This window comes from Ranitomeya variabilis, chromosome 8 (assembly GCF_051348905.1).
Source record: "Ranitomeya variabilis isolate aRanVar5 chromosome 8, aRanVar5.hap1, whole genome shotgun sequence".
Classification (NCBI taxonomy): Eukaryota; Metazoa; Chordata; class Amphibia; order Anura; family Dendrobatidae; genus Ranitomeya; species Ranitomeya variabilis.
This window is the reverse complement of record NC_135239.1, coordinates 80,145,614-80,160,950: the sequence shown is the minus strand read 5'-3', so window position 1 is coordinate 80,160,950 and position 15,337 is coordinate 80,145,614.

Here is a 15,337-nt window from a genome sequence, read left to right as displayed (position 1 = left end):
TGATGTTCCCATCTCCAAACCTCACTATTGATATGGTGCTTTTAAGGTGATATGCAGTGTCTTTGGACCTACAAATATGGTGTTTATTATGGCATCCAAAGAGTTCAATTTTGGTCTTCTCTGACCAGACTATATGCTTCAAGTTTTTCACAAGCTTGTCTAAATATTAAGTAAACTTTAAATTCACTTGAACATGCTTTTTGTTCAACAATGGAGCTTTGCGTGGTGAGCTTGCATACAAGCCTTGGAGATTGAGTGCATTACTGTTACGCATTTACTACATGCGGGTAAAGAGAGTAAGGGACACTTACTATAGAGAGAAGCTTGATCTGCACTCAACTGGTCCCTGTAAAAACTAGTCAATTCCTAGCCGCAGAACTATAAATACCACCTCGGACCTGACTCCCTAAAAGTCCATCAAAGGGGTTTCTCGTGCCTCATGAGGAACCATAGGGGAAGCCACAACACACTGCCCTAAAGGGGAGAGGAAGGTGTGCAGGTGGACACGAAGACCAATTGTAAGAAAATTAAAGCACGTTCATAAAAAGGAAATAGTAAGGAGAGCTAAAAAGTAAATGAAATTAGTGTCTATCTATTATCCCTTGGTTCGAGGCTTGTACATTCCAAGTTCTGAACTTTACAATATCTCTGCAGTTTTTGATCTTCCCTTTTGACTAAAAGCTATCAGCATCAAGACATCCTTATGGCTTTGATCCTGGCCTGTCATGAACGTTGGTCATACTCAGGTGGACCATCGGCTCTGCCCCAGTAGCTTGGTGAGTGCCTTTTGACCTAGGGGTACATTTTCCAGCATTATATAAATTTCTTTTAGTTGTACTCTCCATCAAATGGAGAGTATAACTAAAGGAATTTATTTGAGGTAAATGGGTAGAACAAAGACAAGAACACTAAAGAAATGAACGACAGGGCACAGACAAACCCAGGTATAGGAGAGGAGGACACCCATGAGAATATGAATGGCGCAGCAAGTCTAAAGTGTGCCCTGACACTCTATTCAAACTCTGTGCCACTCTGAAAGATAGCTGCTGCTCTCAGTCATCATCATAATTTGTGTAGACAATAGTGTTGAGCATTCCGATACCGCAAGTATCGGGTATCGGCCGATACTTGCGGGTATCGGAATTCCGATACCGAGATCCGATACTTTTGTGGTATCGGGTATCGGGATTAATATCAATGTGTAAAATAAAGAATTAAAATAAAAAATAGGGATATACTCACCTCTCCGGCGGCTCCTGGACTTTACCGCCGTAACCGGGAGCCGTTGTACCTAAGAATGCGCGCTTGAAGGGCCTTAGATGAGGTCACTGCGCTCTGATTGGTCCGTAGCGGTCGCGTGACCGCTACGCGACCAATCACAAAGCAGTGACGTCACCTAAGGTCTTTCAAGCGCTTGAAATACCTTAGAAGACGTCACTGCTTTGTGATTGGTCGCGTAGCGGTCACGCGACCGCTACGCGACCAATCAGAAGCTGCGGACGTCTTCTAAGGTATTTCAAGCGCTTGAAAGACCTTAGGTGATGTCACTGCTTTGTGATTGGTCGCGTAGCGGTCACGCGACCGCTACGGACCAATCAGAGCGCAGTGACCTCATCTAAGGCCCTTCAAGCGCGCATTCTTAGGTACAACGGCTCCCGGTTATGGCGGTAAAGTCCAGGCTGCGTCGGAGGATGAGTATATCCCTATTTTTTATTTTAATTCTTTCTTTTACACATTGATATGGATCCCAGGGCCTGAAGGAGAGTTTCCTCTCCTTCAGACCCTGGGAACCATACAGGATACCGTCCGATACTTGGTGTCCCATTGACTTGTATTGGTATCGGGTATCGGATTAGATCTGATACTTTGCCGGTATCGGCCGATACTTTCCGATACTGATACTTTCAAGTATCGGATGGTATCGCTCAACACTAGTAGACAATGAATTGTCTTGCAGAATATACTGTACGTTTCCCAGGCTATACAACTGCACCCTCACAGGTCTCCTGTAATAACAATCAGTAGATTTTCCAGCATTGAGGCTAACACTAATCTAACAATTAGAAAATATCAGGTTTAGAGCTGGTCATTTTTAAATACTGAGATACCCTTTTAATTTTAGTATTAAATCTACAAAATGTCTCATTCCTAGACAATAATAAAGAGTGCTAGTAGGCTTACCGTACTATTTCTGCTAGGCCTGGTCTTTTTTTTACTTGTGCTGAATGTGTTGGAGATGCCCTTTAAATTAGAATGTCCATATTATCTGAAAATTTGATGTAAACCATATCTAAAGAAAATAACCTATCTTCCAGGTTTTATCTGGCTACATTTTATCATTTAGATCACTGGTGTAAGATTAATACTTTAGATGGCTTTTGGAGTTCAGAGTCTCCCTTGGGACAACCACCTCTGTTTGCTGCATGATCCATATCTTGATCACTTGTACAACTTCTGAAAGGTTCCTTCCAAAATAAAGCACAAGAACTGGTCAATTTACAATTTTTAAATAAGTTTGTGAGGAGGAAAGATCATTGTTTTGTAGGCAGAAGAAATCTGGTTTCAAGGCACATAATAAAGAAGAGGAGGCACACAAGAAAATGCAGACATACTGTTTTAGTATCAGTAAATATTATATTGAGGTGACCCCTGCAGAGTAATACAGGTAATTAGTAAAAGACATACAGTAAATGTCACTTGCTAAGTATCTGTGAAATAAAAAATGAGAGAATGTGAAAAACAAAGCTTGTCCTTAAGTGAATCTATACCAGACTTTAAGGTTATAGATTTGGAAAGTGATAAATAATTGTGTCGCAAAGACTGAGCAAAGGCAATCAACAAATGTGAATATTGGCAGGAAGTATTGACAGCTGGAGGTATAGCAGCTTTGCTCCTTGCAATTTAAATGGACTTAGCCTTCTGCCTAGTTTCCTGGTAAAACTTAGATTCACGAGTTCTCGCGTTTAGTTACAGAAAATTAGCAGAAGCAGAGTGATTGATGTAAAAACATCTCAAATAATAGAAAGTGATTCATTATATGAAATGTAACATTAAATATGCTGTAATGGGAGTTGCAGACTTAGTTCATTTTCTTTGCATACAATCTGGCAGCTTTTTGACATGATAAAAGTGAAAAAGTCAAGCGTAATAATCCAAATTATTAAATGAAATACATCCGGATGGTTCTTCGGATTTCCCTGCCTTGTCCTGCATTCTGAAGTGAGATGAAAGGCAGGGGAAAATTTGTGATCGCATGTCATTCTCTGTTCATGCTCCAGGTTTGATCAACTTGATGTTTCAGCTCTGTTAAAGCTGTTTTTCGTCACCATCCCATCTCCACAGCTTTATAGATCAAACAAACATCTATCTGACCACATAAAAGTGATACAAAGTGTCAGTGGTAATATCCATCACTTATTATCTCATTACTCGCCAGAGGCTAGAAAATGTGAAGAAGATGTGAAATAAAATACTATTCAATTAAGTATTGCTTTAAGCATGACACTATTCACCTTGCAATGGAAATCAGCTTCATGTGTAATTAGAGACTATATAGAGCACTTGGATATCATTCAGATGATTCCAAAATACTATATAAAAGCAGATACTTGAAGCACTGCTATTACTCTTAGTTTGGGTTATTCTAGAGAGTATTTTTTATTTTTGCTCTACATCCGAGCGCCTATAAAGGGTATTGATACCTTTGAAATAAAAAAAATGATTTTTACATATGTTAGTGGTTGTATTTAATCAGGGGTGTTGATGCGGTCAGGAACAAGTCTTAAGCCATATTATTTGTTGCCTCTTCCTTGGTCTGGTCTTTATGATCACACAAGCATTGATCGGTCAGTAAGACCTAGTTTACACATATTTAACAAGCCAGATTTCTTAGCAGAGATCAAACTACCCATAGGTCACAATTGCTTTACTTGGCAGGATGTGAACCCACATTTCAACCAGCAGTGTTGTCCCCAGCAGCCCCACCACAATCAACACCCCTCACTAAAAGCAGATCATTGGCATCTGATAATGGAGGCTGTTATGACCCCAATGGCGAGGGTCTCAGAGGAACGTGGAAGTCTGCAGAATACAAAAATCCAGCTCATAGGGCAGTGGTAACTGGGTTGACCATATATCTACTCCTAACGCCAACACTAGAAGTAGCCGGGGATCATTCCTACGTTGATTCTAGATGACACGCGCCAGCCGGAGAATCTAGCTACCCCTAGTAGAGGAAAACAAAGACCTTTCTTGCCTCCAGAGAAGGGGACCCCAAAGCTGGATAGAAGCCCCCCACAAATAATGACGGTGAGGTAAGAGGAAATGACAAACACAGAAATGAACCAGGTTTAGCACAGAGAGGCCCGCTTACTGATAGCAGAATAAAGAAAGGTAACTTATAGTTGTTTGCGGATAGGATCAGGTTGCTATAAGAAAGAAGATTCTGATAACATAGTCTTGTATGCCCTGCACACGAGTAGCCAGCTGGTCCACACTTGTAATCAAGGTCTGGACATTCATGTCTGCAGCAAGCATAGCCACTCTGAGGTAAAGGGGAAGAAAAAAAAACTCAGAATCTTCTTTCTTATAATCCCTCTTCTGCAATGCATTAAACATTTAGTACTGGCCTGGCAAACTTATATAGCAACACCCCTAACTAACGACCCAGGTGCGGATAAAAGGAATGACAGAAAAACCAGAGTCAAAAAACTAGTAACCACTAGAGGGAGCAAAAAGCAAATTCACAACAGGAGGCACAAGGAACCACATGGCACTAGAGTGAACTGAGGTAAGCATATTACAAAAGGACTTCCACAGATAGATTCATGCACCAGCCTTTTGTTAAGCAGGTGACATGTATCTGTTGTAACATGGATGCCAGTGATGGCATTGCACAGTGCTCATCTTATCTGGTCAGAAATGTGTGTGTGCAGGGAAGGGATGGCCTGTCTGGCAAAGTAGTGGAAGCTGTAAACAACATACTGCGGGGCAAACACCGACATCAGTACATTGCATGAAGAAATCACACTCCAGACCTCTTTGAGCTGGCTTTGTGGGCTCATCCACTTCACGCGAGGGGCAGAAGCAGATGATGTACCGGCTATGGGCTGCCAACTGTGCTTTTCCACCCTGCTCACTCTTTTAGAGTACTGCGAACTAAACACACCACTTGAATGGCCTTGACTCCATGTGGTGTCTAGGACCTCATCATCCCCACATCATCTACCACCTAGTCCTGACCCCTGCCCTCCTTGACAATAGGTGCACTGTAGAAAGCCACAGCAGGTGGCAACTGGGTTTCCTCAGCCCAAGAAATGTGCTACAGTGGTACGCTGACTGAGTGCACTCGCTCTCCCATGTACTCATCCTCTGACAGAATGAGTGGTTGGGCTTCAGTGCACTCAGTCTCTTCATTTTCTGAGGCAGGACCAGGAAAATGAGCCATGGAATCCTAGCCAGTGACCTCACTAAACAGCAGAAGAGACTGCTGCATAACTTGGGGCTCACACTGCTTAGATGCTTTGCATGGGGGTGAGGTTGAAGAATAAAGACTACTATCCTCAGATGCTAACTGAACACTTTCTGCAGGAGACTGAGTGGAAGAAAATGTGAAGGACTGGAGGCACTCTCAGCGATCCAATCTAACACGACCTCCACATGTTCTGGCCTCACCATTCGCTCTATGGTACTGGGGCCTACTAAATAACAATGAATGTTCTGCTGTCTGCGTGTTACCTGTGGAAGGTGTTGCATTTAGATATACGTAACAGGCACAAATTAACCACATCCTCTGCCTGCAGCAGCTACACTATCATCACCAGCAGCACCAAAAACATGTCCACATCCCCTATTTGCTGCTCTCCTCACGTTTTCCCCCCTTAAGAAGTACCTTGTACGCAAGAACCTGGATACTGGCACTCTACTCAAGGTTATTACAATACAGAGAAACTGTTTTTATGGAACACAGTACTATTTTTTTTATAAGGGTGCAAGGTTTTTATGCAGCAGACCAATAAGAATTTTTGTCAGAGAACAGGATTTTTATGCAGCAGACTAGAAGGATTTTTTGACAGAGAACTAGACTTTTATGCAACAGACTAATAGGACTTTTTGTCAGAGAGCTAAATTGCTATGCAACAGAGCAATATGATTTTTTGTCAGAGAGCTAGATTTTTATGCAACAGAGTAAGAGTACTTTTTGTCAGAGAGCTAGATTTTTATGCTACAGACTAATAGGTTTTTCTGAAACAGAATTAAAGGATTTCCTAGCACAGACCACGAGGCTTTTATTGCACAGACCATGAGGCTTTTATGGCACAGAGCACAAGGCTACACAATGATGGTCTCGCACATAGCAAAAGGCTTTTAGTGCAGTCTACACAATGCTGCTATGGCACACAGGAACAGTGTTTTTGGGCACAGATCACTAGGCTTACAGTTGTGGCCAAAAGTATTGACACCCCTGCAATTCTGTCAGATAATAGTTTCTTCCTGAAAATGATTGCAAACACATATTCTTTGGTATTATTATCTTCATTTAATTTGTCTTAAATGAAAAAACACAAAAGAGAATTAAGCAAAAAGCAAAACATTGATCAGTTCACACAAAACTCGAAAAATGGGCCAGACAAAAGTATTGGCACCCTCAGCCTAATACTTGGTTGCACAACCTTTAGCCAAAATAACTGCGACCAACCGCTTCCAGTAACCATCAATGAGTTTCTTACAATGCTCTGCTGGAATTTTAGACCATTCTTTTTTGGCAAACTGCTCCAGGTCCCTGATATTTGAAGGGTGCCTTCTCCAAACTGCCATTTTTAGAACTCTCCACAGGTGTTCTATGGGATTCAGGTTTGGACTCATTGCTGGCCATCTTAGAAGTCTCCAGTGCTTTCTCTCAAACCATTTTCTAGTGCTTTTTGAAGTGTGGTTTGGGCCATTGTCCTGCTGGAAGACCCATGACCTCTGAGGGAGACCCAGCTTTCTCACACTGGGCCCTACATTATGCTGCAATATTTGTTGGTAGTCTTCAGACTTTGTAATGCCATGCACACAGTCAAGCAGTCCAGTGCCAGAGGCAGCAAAGCAACCCCAAAACATCAGGGAACCTCCGCCATGTTTGACTGTATGGACCGTGTTCTTTTCTTTGAATGCCTCTTTTTTCTCCTGTAAACTCTACTGTATGTTGATGCCTTTGCCCAAAAAGCTCTACTTTTGTCTCATCTGACCAGAGAACATTCTTCCAAAATGTTTTAGGCTTTTTTAGGTAAGTTTTGGCAAACTCCAGCCTGGATTTTTTATGTCTCGGGGTAAGAAGTGGGGTCTTCCTGGGTCTCCTACCATACAGTCCCTTTTCATTCAGACGCCGACGGATAGTACGAGTTGACACTGTTGTACCCTCGGACTGCAGGGCAGCTTGAACTTGTTTGGATGTTAGTCGAGGTTCTTTATCCAACATCCGCACAATCTTGCATTGAAATCTCTTGTCAATTTTTCTTTTCCATCCACATCTAGGGAGGTTAGCCACAGTGCCATGGGCTTTAAACTTCTTGATGACGCTGCGCACGGTAGACACAGGAACATTTGGGTCTTTGGGGATGGACTTGTAGCCTTGAGATTGCTCATGCTTCCTCACAATTTGGTTTCTCAAGTCCTCAGACAGTTCTTTGGTCTTCTTTCTTTTCTCCATGCTCAATGTGGCACACAAGGACACAGGACAGAGGTTGAGTCAACTTTAATCCATGTCAACTGGCTGCAAGTGTAATTTAGTTATTGCCAACACCTGTTAGGTGCCACAGGTAAGTTACAGGTGCTGTTAATTACACAAATTAGAGAAGCATCACATGATTTTTTGAACTGTGCCAATACTTTTGTCCACCCCTTTTTTATGTTTGGTGTGGAATTATATCCAATTTGGCTTTAGGACTATTTTTTTTGTGTTTTTTCATTTAAGACAAATTAAATGAAGATAATAATACCAAAGAATTTGTGTTTGCAATCATTTTCAGGAAGAAACTGAGTATTATCTGACAGAATTGCAGGGGTGTCAATACTTTTAGCCACAACTGTACATGGCACACAATGGGAGGCTGAAATGGCACAGAGAACAAGACTGATTGAGAACCAGAAACAAAATAGCGGCGCAACATGTGACCTGGCCTTTACGCAGGTATGGTTACATGTTGCTCCGGCCAATCACAGCCATGCAGTAATTGGCATAGCTGTGATGGCTCCAGAAGTGCCCACAGCCTAAAAGCTTGTTGATTAGCTGCTCTTCAGCCTTTCAGCAAGCTTTAGTCGGCTTGCAAACCCAAACAGGAAACTGGATTTCAGATAAAAAGTCCATGTTTGGGGGTCATGCACGAATACTAAGAACTTGCAAGTTCAGGTTCGCTAGTCCCTATTTATGAACATCAAGTGTGTTTTGAGGTGGCAGTATTGGTACACAGTATGATACAGTCCTGAGCCCTATTCCACAACTAATCTAAACCAGAATTTGGCAAGTACCTGCTTAACTAAATAAAGAGAAATTACAGTCCATTATTATTTTAAGACATTACTCAAGTTAAGAAATTAGTCAGTGTAAGACATGATGTCAGTTAATGTGGAAATTTACTAGAGTCTTGAAGTTATGCTCAAGAATATCAAGAAAACCATTGATTGGCTTTCATGAAAATGGCTCCAGGAAAGGAATACCAAGAATTAACTTTACCTTTATTGCAGAGGATCAGTTAAGACAAGTTAACATAATAAGAAAATGCAAGCATCTCAGATAAAAGTACCCATAAATTGATGCACAGATGAAGTAGCAGACATGTGTAACTTCAACTGTCCAGAGGAGACTACAAAAAGCCGAACTTTATGGTCAAATTGTTGCAAACAAGCCTCTACTGAAGACTGCAAAATAAGAAGAAACTTGTTTGGGTCAAGGAACACAAGGTCTGAACATTAGATACGGTGGGTTGCAAAAGTATTCACACTCTTCGTATTTTTCATGTTTTCGTAAATCACATTCTGAAATTTCACTGTGTTTTTGGAGGGTTTGCATCAGTTCCTGTAAAGAACATGCCTACAAGTATGAACATTTTGCTTTCATTTTTTTGTGAAGCAAACAACAAATAGGAAAAAATAACTGAAAACTTCAGCTTGCATAACTATTAAACCACCCTAAAGTCATAACTTTGCAGTGCCTCCTTTTGACAGCAATAACAGCTGGAAGTCGCTTTGGATATGCTATGAGCTTTAGACATCTTGCCAATGGGTTTTTTGCCTATTCCTCAAGGCAAAAATGTTTCTGCTCCTTCAAGTTAGATGGTTTCCTCTGGTGAACAGCAATATTCAAGTCTAACCACAGTTTCTCAGTTGGATTAAGGTCTCAGTTTTGACTAAGCCACTCCAAAACATTTTCTCTCAAATCACTGACAGACTGTAAAACAGGTTTTGCTCAAGAATATCCCTGTATTTCGCACATCCATCTTCCCCTTGACTCAGACAATTTTCCCTGTCCCTGCCGCTGAAAACATCCCCATAGCATGATGATGCTACCACCATGTTTCAGTGTGGGGATGATGTCCTTTGGGTGATGAGCTGTGTTGGTTTGGCGCCAGCCATGGCATTTACCTTGTGGCCAAAAAGATCAACTTCGGTCTCATCTGACCATAGCACCTTCCTCCATACATTTGGGAAGTTTCCCACAAGTCTTTTAGCAAACTCAAAATGAACCATACAATTTTTATATGTAAGTAAAAGATTTTTTTTTGCCGACTATTCCATAAAGGCCACCTCTATGGAGTGTATGGCATTTTGTGGTCATATAAATAGATACTCTGATTAATGCCCTCCTTACCAGAGTTGAGAATTTTGTTGGGTGACCCTCTCTTGGCAGGTTTGTTATGGCACCATGTTCTTTCCACTTTATGATAATGGATTTGATGGTGCTCTGGGGAATCTATATAGATTGGGATATTTTTTTATAATGAGATCCAAGTGTGGTCCAATTTTCACAGACTGCCAGTATGAAGAAGGTGGAGATTTTTTTTTATTTATGCACGTATAAGAAAAACTGATGGCACTGGTATCACTCTCTGATCAAACTGTGACCAGAGTCTGATTAGAAAAATTGGTCTATTTGTCTCGAGTATGGAAAAATTGGATGCGTGATTGAGGACTGATTCTTTGGAGAAATCTGGATGGCTATAAAAAGGGCTATGAGATTTTTACCCTCATTTGCTAAACTGCTTGACAGCTTGAAATATTCTTCTAATTTTTAGTGGGGGTAAATTAATTTCTTTATATTTTCTTTTTGCAAATTCAGTGCAAAACTTCTACAAATTACAAAAAATATACTGTGCTTGGCTAGTGTTACATAAAATCCCAAATACTGCCTTATTTATGTTTTTTATTCTGTAGATGGTCTTTTATACAGCTTCTTTTCTTTCATGATTTTTCTGATGTCGTTTTTTCTTTTTAATGAGGAAAAGTGACAGTTGCAGAGAGACACAATCTTTGAGGACACAATCCATCCCTTTGTTAAATAATACAATAAAGCGAGGATGAATATCTATGAGATTAGAAGAGCAGCTTTGATTTAAGTCTTTCCCTGATTAATTTATTCAGGCCTGATAAATATGGAGTATATTATTTGAGCTGCAGGTCTTGTAGAGTTGAGCTGTCTATAGATTTAACATAACTGTCAAATAAACGATTGTTCTGCTGCCATTGATCAGTCCAGATTCCCTCATTTACCTGCACTTTGGCTCAGTAGTACCTCGACGTTACCTCAATATTACATGGAGAAATAAGCTACAGTTGAAGGTTTGATGCATTCAATCATCTCTACTACTAGATTGCTGGAAGTTCCTTATTGAATTTAGTAGAAACTGCCTTCAAAAACTAATCACCGATTCACCATCCATCATTAGTGCTAACATTTTTTTCACCATCTTAGGCCCCCGTCACACTCCCATATACAACCGGTACTGAAAAAACTGTACCAGTGTAATCAGTGTTTTGGATCAGTGTGTCATCTTTGAGTTATCAATATGTCATCTGATTTGGCAAAAGAAAAATAAATTCCAAATGTTCTCCTATACTTTGCAATGTTAAACACGTGCAACACACTGATGTCATCCTTGTGCTGTTAGTGTTTTTCATGGACACGTAGATTGTATTGGCCCATGTCATCCGTGCTGGTGGAAAAAAACAGACATGTCTCCGCATGGTTCATACAAACACGCGGTCTGTGTGAATACGCGGACATGTGAAGGTCACCATGAGTTATAATTAGGGATGAGTGGATGCATGGAAGTTCAAGTTCATCGGGTTCCACCTAGCTTTAGTCCAAAGTTTGGTTAAAAGTACCAGAATTGTACCCGAACTTGAACCAAAACATGAACTCAATAGAAGTCAAAAAGGACCTGAAAACTCTCTCTCTCCTCCCAGAACTCTGAACACTAAAACGGACTTCCGGTAGAAGATCGGGTTTGGGTTTGCTCATTTGTAGTTATATGGATATTATTGTCATCCGTGGAATAAAAGGATGCCCCATACTCTAAACATGGACATGTGAAGAGGGCCTTATTCTGTATGAACTTCAATCAAAACATAGCAATCACAATTATTTCCAATGATACCTAATGAAAGAAAAAAGTAATACTTTTTAATTTTTACTCATGTATGTGTGTACTAGTGTATGTAAGCATGGGTGCATGTGTTTATATGTGTATGTATATATTAGTGCATATTTTTTATGGTTTTATTCTTTTATGCTGTAATTGTCATTAATAATCATTGTACTTTTAAAAGTATGTATGTAAAGAAATGAAACACAACAGTAAGATCCGTCTTAGTGACATGGGGTTAGTATCATTACTTTCTTAAAAAAGATGTCTGGTCTAGGAAGACTAATCTGCAGTAGTGATGAGTGAACGTGCTCGAATAATGTATTATCCGAGCATGCTCGGGTTCTAACATAGTGTCTTCGGCATGATCAAATAATATGTTCGAGTCCCCATGGCTGTATGTTTCTTGGCTATTTCACAGCCACAACACATGCAGGGATTGCCTGTTTGGGGCAGTTGTCGAATAGCCGTGAGACATGCAGCCACGGGGACTCAAACATATTTTGTTAGCACACAAGCTTGCTCAGACAACACCTTATTCGAGCACGTTCACTCAACCCTAGTCTGCAGTAGCTCTGTGTGACTGCAGACTTGTGAATCCTCCCAGCGCACGCACAGCCTCACGTCGACTAGATGGGTTCTGGCTGGGAATATGCATCACATACTTGACCTCTGATCCACTCGCAGATACTGGCAAACAGTGCTTACGTTGGTAGAATTCACAAGAGTGACTGCAGACTTGTCATTCTACACTGGACAACACCTTTAAGGTAAAATCTTTGGTTCTAATCCAATCTAAAGTTTTTTTTATAAATATTTATTTTTCTGTAGTGTCATGATTTTTTGACCCAACCCCTTGATGTAATTTCCTTTTCCTGTCTTCTAGTGTATATAAAATTTTGATTTCAATTCAGATTTCATTACCTTCATATACACTATCATTGTAAGAAAATCAGCAGATTCCATCCAGTCAACATATTTTCAAAGGAATATTTAAAGAAAATAAAAGTAGCAGTGTACAGGTATAAAGGGTTATATTTAGCAAAGAAAAACAGACAAAAAGTGCTCTGATAGCCAAGATGTATGAATAAAATATATTTTAAAAAGTTAGCCCACCTAGAGTGTTATGTAAATAATTTTACCCCAAAACGAACAGAGTGAATCACAGAGCAAAATTTCATCAAATATGCTAACTTTAATAATAAATAATTCTGAAAAACATGATCCTTAAAATACATACAAAAAATGGTAGTAACAGGGGTAGTGACACCTAAGTGCCACACTTGGCAAGGTTAGAATACAAATACAAATAAAGTGACAAAAAATGTCCATCCAATATAAATCAAGTACATAGAGGAAAGCAGCAGGGCTGTATCGGACAATAATAAGGTTTATAAGGCTGAAACGTAGCACACACAGATATGCCAGTGCAGACAGAAATATAAAAATCAAATCAATACGATGTAATATGAGGGGCCACAATTTGAGCCAAATCCTATACAAAGACCGTTATCCCAAGCCAGAAAACCTCTAACACTAAATCATATGTGCATGAGAGCAGAATAGAGCTTGGAGGACAGTAATTAGATTATAGCCATAGTACTAACCTAGAAGCCAGACGTGGGAGAGAAGCCCCGACGCGCGTTTCGCTGTAAATGCTTCCTCGGGGGCATGTTATGTAAATAATCAAAGCAATAAATTCTCTTGCATGACTGCTGTCTTATGCAGTTGTGAGCTCTAAACAAAGGGGAGAACCGTCTTTTGTAAATCACGAAAAGCAATGGTGAATGGGAGACTCTGGTTTATGGCGCTGGCATCTGTATTGTAGCAACAAATAAAAGCTTCTTATCTGGCTATGTTGGATATAATATATTTCTTTTTTTTTAAAGATAAATATTGTACTGTTTAGAAAAAAAGTATAAAGAGGTCACATATTTTGTATTTAAAGGGAATCTCTCACCAGGTTTTTGCTACTTTAACTGAGAGCAACATAATGTAGAGACACAGTGGCGTATCTAGAATCCGATGGGCCCCTGTGCAAGATTTGGACCGGGCCCCCCCAACCTGCCATATATATACAGTTGTGTGAAAAAGTGTTTGCCCCCTCCCGATTTCTTATTCTTTTGCCTGTTTATCAGACTTAAATGTTTCAGATCACCAAATAAAATTAAATATTAGAAAAAGATAACACAAGTAATCACAAAATACAATTTTTAAATGAAAGACTTTATTACTAAGGAAAAAAGAAATCCAAACCTACTGGGCCCTGTGAGAAAAAGTGATTGCCCACTAAACCTAATAAGTGGTTGGGCCACCCTTAGTAGCAATCAGGAGTTTGCGATAACTGGCAATGAGTCTCTGGAGGAATTTTAGCCCACTCATCTTTGCAGAATTGTTGTAATTCAGTCACATTGGAGGGTTTCCGAGCATGAACTTTTTAAGCCTGTACACTGCAGTACTTTGCTCTGCTCGCAACAGGGCAGATAACCACGCCTGCACAGGAGCGCGATGCCGAGGAGACTTTTGTGGATGTTATAGGAACGCGTCATCCACACGAATTAGGAAGGGGGACAGCTGTTATGACCCCAATGGCAGAGGGTCTCAAAAGTAAATACCAAGTCTGCAAACACAAAAAAACCAGCTCATAGGGCAGTGGTAACTGGGCTAACCGTATATCTAATCCTAGCACCACAAATAGCAGCAGCCGGGGAACGTGCCTACGTTGGTTCTAGACGTCTCGTGCCAGCCGGAGAACTAACTAACCCTAGAAGGGAAAAGATAGACCTTTCTTGCCTCCAGAGAAAAGACCCCAAAAGTTGGATACAAGCCCCCAACAAATAATAACGGTGAGGTAAGAAGAAAAGACAAATGTAAGAATGAACTAGGTATTTAGCAAAGAGAGGCCCACTGACTAATAGCAGAATATAGTAAGATGACTTATACGGTCAGCAAAAACCCTATCAAAATTTCCACGCTGGATATTCAAGAACCCCCGAACCGTCTAACGGCCCGGGGGGAGAATACCAGCCCCTAGAGCTTCCAGCAAAATCAGGAATCACATTTAGTACAAGCTGGACAAAAAATAAGAGCAATGCAAATAACCAAAAAACAAAGAAGCAGGACTTAGCTTAATTTTGCAAGAACCAGGACCAGCAGACAGGAGCAAACAGAAAGGAACTGATTACAACGATGCCAGGCACCAGACTGAGAATTCAGGAAGTTTATATAGCAACACCCCTGGACTAACGACCCAGGTGGGTGCCAAACTGAGGAAAGACAATCCCAGAGTCATATCACTAGTGACCACAAGAGGGAGCCAAAAAGTCTAATTCACAACAGACAGCATTGCAAAAAGATGGGAGGCGCCGGACCAAGAAAAGCAACACCACACAGGTGAGTATAATAAAAGTTATTTTTCTTCTCTTACTGGACAGGTTCAGAGTTTATATACAGCATTCTATAATGATGTATATCAACCTGAAATGTGGTGGCCGTAACTCATATTGGCCAAACCTGGTGACAGGTTCCGTATAATATGGAATGTACACAGAAAGCTGCCAATAAGTGGAGCTCAGCATTCAAATAACTAGTATATCTGCAGTAAATAAAGAGTTATTTTATAAAAAAATAAAACAATCAACCACTAAGTGATAAATCACTGGTATCAGGGTCTCTGCCCCTACATCATGCTGCTCACTGAAGCTTTATTTCCTGGT